Source organism: Puma concolor, chromosome B2 (assembly GCF_028749965.1).
Source record: "Puma concolor isolate L17-30 chromosome B2, mPumCon1.1.hap2, whole genome shotgun sequence".
In the NCBI taxonomy this organism is placed as follows: Eukaryota; Metazoa; Chordata; class Mammalia; order Carnivora; family Felidae; genus Puma; species Puma concolor.
In genome coordinates, this window is record NC_141671.1 from 94,370,328 (window position 1) to 94,376,913 (window position 6,586).

At 36.6% G+C, this 6,586-nt stretch overlaps 1 pseudogene; it reads right to left on the reverse strand.

Annotated features, from left to right (window-relative positions):
• Window positions 1–564: 564 nt before the first annotated feature.
• On the reverse strand, window positions 565–1,578 carry LOC112862696 (heterogeneous nuclear ribonucleoprotein A1 pseudogene; annotated as a pseudogene).
• Between the last annotated feature and the right edge of the window lie 5,008 nt (window positions 1,579–6,586).

The following is a 6,586-nucleotide window of genomic DNA, read 5'->3' on the forward strand; positions in this document are numbered from 1 at the left end:
CAACATTGGCCGTCTTGTTGTTTATCACTAGATTATTCCAGATTTGGTCCTGCATCAGTACTTTAGCACCTCCTGTATGGTATGCCCTAAATAGCCCTCTCACATATCTTCATATCATTGTATGGCTTAATCTTTGCTCAAATTTACCCCTGAGAGAATTATATTTTTACCATCTTTTCTAAAATTCTCACTGTTTAATCACTTTCTATTATCCTACCCTGATTTTTAAATTTGTATTTATTATTTATTTATTTATTTATTTATTTATTTATTTATTTATTTAAAAAAGGCACATTTATTCAGAGTCATGATCAGACTATTACATTTAGCAATCAACAGCATGGGAGCAAAAAAATCTACATTAAAACCCTTTGCTGGAATGCTTTACACTTTCCATTGAACAGAAACTAAACCTGTTATACAATTAGTCACAAATTCAGCCCTCGAGTTTTTTGTCCATACACATGAGTTTTGTCTAAAACATGTCTTCTTTGTAGCAGTTAAGCCCTGCCACCACCGTGCTTGGCTGAGTTGACAAATGTGTTATAACCTGTGGCTTCTCTGTCACTTCTCTGGCTCTCCTCTCCTCCTAAGCTTTGTTTCCTGCCAGTAATTAAATTCTTCTGTCACTGCCATAGCTACTGCTGCTGCTGGAACTGCCATAACCACCTTGGTTTTGTGGTTTGGCAAAGTGTTGGCCTCCACCACCATAGGAGCCAGAGCTTCTGCCTCCAAAATTTCCTCCTTTAATGGGTCCAAAATTTGAAGATTGATTGTTGTAATTGCGAAAATCATTACAGCTTCACCACTTCCAAAGTTGCTTCCATCATTACCAAATCTGTTATAGCCATCCCCACTGCCACCATTATTCACTACCACCTTGACTGCCACCAAAGCCACCTCGCCTACTGATGTTTCCTCCACAACCAAGGTTGTCACTCCCACCAAAACCACCTCCAAAGCCACCACCAAAGTTTCCAGAACCACTTTGACCTCCTTGGCTGGATGAAGCACCAGCCATCTCTTGCTTAGATAGAACTTCCCTTACTTCACAGTTGTGGCCATTCACAGTATGGTGTTTTTGAATGATAGTCTTGTCTACAAATTCATGGTCATCAAGTGTTACAAAAGTAAAGCCTGTCTTTTGCCACTGCCTTGGTCAGTCTTGATTTCAATCCCGTGGGTTTTCCCATACTGTTCAAAATAGTCTCTCAGATGATGTTCTTCAGTGTCTTCTTTAATGCCACCTTCAAATTTTTTTTTTTTCATAGTTAAGTGGGCACCAGGTCTTTGAGAATCTTCTCTGGAGACAGCCCTCTTTGGTTCTACAACTCTTCCATCCACCTTGTGTGGCCCTGCATTCATGGCTGCATCCACCTCATCCACAGTGGCATAGGTGACAAACCCAAAGCCTCTGGAGCACTTGGCGTTTGGAACTCTCATTACCACACTGTCCGTAAGCATTCCCCATTGCTCAAAATCGCTCCTCAGACTCTCATCGGTTGCTTCAAAGCTCAAACCTCTGATGAAAAACTTCTACAGCTGTTCAGCATCTTTAGGAGTCTCTGACTTAGACATGACGGCAGTTGGGGCAGGGGAGAGACTTTAACGATGCTTACTCAGCAGCATCCAGGGGCAGAAACGTTAGTTTTTTTTTTTTGTTTTGTTTTTTTTTTTTTTTATGTCTATTATTGGTGTGTGTGTGTGAGAGAGAGAGAGAGAGAGCGAAAGAGAGAGAGACAGAGAGAGAGTGAGCAAAAGAGGGGCAGACAGAGAGGGAGACACAGAATCCAAAGCAGGTTCCAGGTTCGGAGCTATCAGCACAGAGCCCAACACAGGGCTCAACCTCACGAGCCCAACCATGAGATCATGACCTGAGCCAAAGTTGGATGCTTAGCTGACTGAGCCACCCAGGCTCCCCCTGCCCTAATTTTTATACCCACCATCACAATTATTATGAAGGTGAATTAATAAATAATGTCAAATAAGTGACACGGAAAAGAGTTTAAAGTTGGGAATAGAAACAGTATCATAAGTCTCAGAGCAATTAAAATAAAAAATATATATATTAGTGATTGACCTTAGAACTTTAGAGACAAATGATGGCAAAGGCAACAACATTGTCATTTTTTCTTCAGGAAAGGCAAAATGCAGTAAGACAACCAATGAAAAGGAAATGAGAAATGGAGATAATATATGTGTTTATCATTGCTATTGTTTGGTTGATTTTATTGAATAAATATCTTTGGATGATGTTATAAATTGAAGAAATAGTAAGTAGAAAAACTAGTTGACTACATGGGAGATAGAAGAGATTTTGATGAAATAGATATCTGAGGAAATTAGGGAGAAAAGAAATCTGTGCAGGCATGAAAACAATGGCTTGGAGAAGGAGGTACTCTTAATCCAAAGGCTACAGAAAAGCATAAAGGTTATGAAAGATACAGAGGGATGAATTATATCCAATTAGACTTCATGCTAAAGTGCTGGAAGTTATCTGGGACCCAAATGATATGGAGGTCAGGTCAAAATGTCTTACTTATCATCTTGGTGTTGTGATTATTTTTCCTTTTAGAAGTTGGCTTCCAGTCTATAGAAAAGAGGAGGAAGATCGGGAGATTGCATAGTTCGAATTTTATAAGGCAAAGAGGTCTGTAAAACACAGGAAGAGGAAGTCAAGCACCCTGCTATAGGAGAAGAAATGAGGCCAGAAATGAGTCTGATATATTCTCTAAGTTTTCATGGAACAGAATTCCATATTTTTTTCAGGAAATAGAAAATAGAGAGGTAAACATTTAGGTATTAAATCTGCAAGCATCATCATCATCAACATCATTATTATTCTAATAACCTTTATGTTTTAGATTTACAGTAAAATTTCAAAATAGTACAGAGAATTACCATCTACCTCACATCCACTTTCAGCAGTTATTAACATCTTATATTACTATGGTACATACTTACAGAGGATACATAATATCAAAGTGACCTGTCACTGTTGATGTTACACTTGATTAACTGCCTGACAGTGTGTTTTCAGGTTTCTCCACCGTAATGTTACTCTTTTCCTTCTCTTTCCATACTTTACTTTTTGGAAGGAAGTCACTTATGTGCAGCCCCTTCTTGAATGGGACAGTATCATCAATTGCCTTAAATGTGGAGAATAAATTATTTGGAATTATTCTGCATAGTAGATTTATCTCTTCTCTCTCACTTATTACTCAATCATTTGTTTATATCATTATGAATTCATGGATACTTATATTCTACACTAGGTTATAATCCAATACAATCTTTTTTTCCCCTTAAATAGTTCTGACTTTCCCATTGAGCTCTCTTTCTGTTGGATCCTGTATACTTTTGACTTTTTCCTAAATTATAGTCCCTTTTTTTGGTTGTTATTGTTTGTTTTAGTACTTTCCTACTTTCTGGAACTATAAGATATCCAGGCCCAAATTGTCTGTTTCCCTGGTCTTATAATCATTGATTTATCTAGAAATTTCTTGTTCTCATATTGAAGAATGTTATCAGAAGCTAATATACGGGCACTAACTATGCTTGTACTACTGGAGTATCTTTGTTCCCAGATGCTTTTATCTGACAGAGCAAGGAAATATATTTGTGTTTTATAATCAGTGGTTATATAAGTAATTATAAATATTTCTATATGTAACCATTTTTATCTATATTTAGCCAAATACCATTCATTCTGTTGTTTCCAATTTTAATCCATAACCTCTTGGTTCATTCTAGCCTCCTCTTGTTGCTTATCTGTAAACTTCCACCCCAACAGTTAGAAACCTATCTGCAACAATCAGACATCCATTTACTTAAATTGTTAGAAGCCAATATTAATTTATAGTGGTTTTAAAGTTGCTGACCCATATCCCCATGAGAAGCTACTTTATCATCTAAAGTACAGTGTTTATGCCCACTCTTTTTGCCTATAGTCTGTTAGACAACAGTAATTCCCCAAGACTTAGATCAGCACCTTTTTGTCTTCTCCCACCAGTGAAGCTTTTTCACACTTGTTTAAAACATCAAAATTCTTTTTATATAGTTTCCTGTGGATCGTGGGACTCCCTGATCTCCTATTGATGTTTTAAAATTCACATACATTAAGGTGCACTTTGTGTTCTGTATGATTCTAAGGGTTTGGGAAAATGTATAATGTCATATGTTCACCATTTTCCATATAAAAATACACTCAACATGAAAAAAAATACATTTTGCCTTTTAATAACTATCCTTATGTCACACAGAATAGTTTCACTGCCCTAGTAAAAATTTTTTTGTGCTTCATTTATTTAATCTCACTTCTAAAAACCCTGGACAACCATTGATGCATTTTCTGTCTCAATACTTTTACCTTTTCCAAAATGTGTAAATGATATTATAAAAATATAGCCTATACAGACTTATTTCACTTAATGATATGCACTTAAGAATCATCCAAGTTTTTGTAAAGATTTATAGTTTATTTCTGTTTATCTCTGAATAGCATTCGCTATATGAATGTACCTCAGTTGTTTTATCCATTCACTGGAAGTCCCTGTTATCTTTATTTATTTATTTTTATTTTATTTTTATTTTTTTTATTTTTGAGACAGAGAGAGACAGAGCATGAGCAGGGGAGGGACAAAGAGAGAGGGAGACACAGAATCTGAAGCAGGCTCCAGGCTCTGAGCTGTCAGCACAGAGCCTGACGTGGGGCTCGAACTCACGGACTATGAGATCATGACCTGAGCCGAAGTCGGATGCTTAACCTACTGAGCCACGCAGGCACCCCAGTCCCTGTTATCTTTAAAGTTTTATTTCCATGTACTTTTTTTTTCTAAATGTCCACTGATTCTACCAATCCTTCCTACCTAGCAGTCTTTACACCCATTACACACAGATACACATACATACACATAAACACACACTTATGTATAGTGGAAATTTAGCAATTTCATCAAAATAGTCTCAGCCTCTATTATTCTCAACCTCAACTAATATAATAATACTTTGCTGCACTCTCAGAGCCAGTCTGACTTTCCTTGAAATCAGTGTTTAAGTCTGTGCTCTGTCAAAACTTCAAGTCAAATACAAATGTCCCCTGTTTACCTTACTTCAAGGGATTTCTATTGTGCTCAGTATAAAGATAAAACCACATATCAAGCCTCTAAAGCCCCATGTAATTTGGACCTACTATAACATATTCAGTACTTTGAATATAGTAGATAACAGTAAAATATATAACACACATAATATATTTTCAATGTTTCTAATGAAGTTACCTTTGATAATTCAAAAACAGATGCTTTAAAGTTTGTTGTTTTTTTTTTTTTTTGAGAGAGAGAGAGAGTGCACACATGAGTGAGAGTGCAAGTGGGGGAGGGGCAGAGAGAGAAGGACAGATGGACAGACAGAGAATCTCAAGCAGTCTCTGCAGCACTATCAGCACAGAGCTGGAGGCGGGGCTCCATCTCAGGAACTATGAAATCATGACCTGAGACCAAGTCAAGAGTTAGAAGTTTAACCAACTAAGCCATCCAGGTGCCCCAAACCGGATACTTTAAATCACACCTCATTCCTGTTGTAAGTTCCTAATTGTCTTAATTCCCTAATCTCTTCAGAGACTGGTGGTGTATGGAAGGTATTTGAGGATGTTATGGGTTTTTTTTTTTTGTTTTGATTTTTGTTTGCTTGTTTTGCTGTTGTTATTATTTTTTATCACATATACACAAGAATGCATGACTCTGTAATGTTAATTTGATTTTTATATTATATCTGTATCTGGAGCAAGTCTTGTGTTCCAGGTAATTCCATTACCGAAATGAGACTATGGCTTTTCTTTAAATTCCACCAAAAGCAAACCGATGAATAAAGACCGTGTAGCAGACTATGGTAGCACACTCTACTGAAAGTTAGGGACACAGAGACATTTACATTTAATAAAGAGGAACAACAAAGGACAAAGAATTTTCATGTAGACCATAGTTTCTCTAAGCTTCTCCTCTCTCCTCCTATTTCTCTGCCATTCTCTGACTCTTAGGGTTTTCTTTTTTCCTTTTATTAGAGACACTTCCTTTGCCTCCTCCCTGATATTTAATTATCTATAATTGAGAGCAGTTTATCTCTGCATACTCTATTTAGTTCTTTGTATAACTGAAGTAGTGAAAGACTCATTAAAATATGGCTGTCATCTACTCCAGGAATCCCCTTTGCTTAGAATTAAGGAAGTAGGAAAAGTTGCATTGTTCCATCTTCAACTCTTAGAAGCCAACATTAAGTAAAACAATCAGTTCAGAGAGTTAGTTCCAGCCAGCATGAATTGATCAATTAAGATCAAAATGGCCATAAATGGTTTGGTTCTAAATTATGTTTTTACCCCTATATCAATATTAGATAGCTGCACAATACATTTAAAAAAATCCTTATATAAGTATTCTCTGTAACTATAATTGGTTTATAGATGATAAGAGCTTACACACATAGATGTTGATCAAAAATTAGTTAGAGATAGGAAGAGTAAGTCATTTGAAATCCTGGACCCAATTCCAGTGTGTGAAGAGGGGTTTCCCCACACCAACAAAGAATTCTT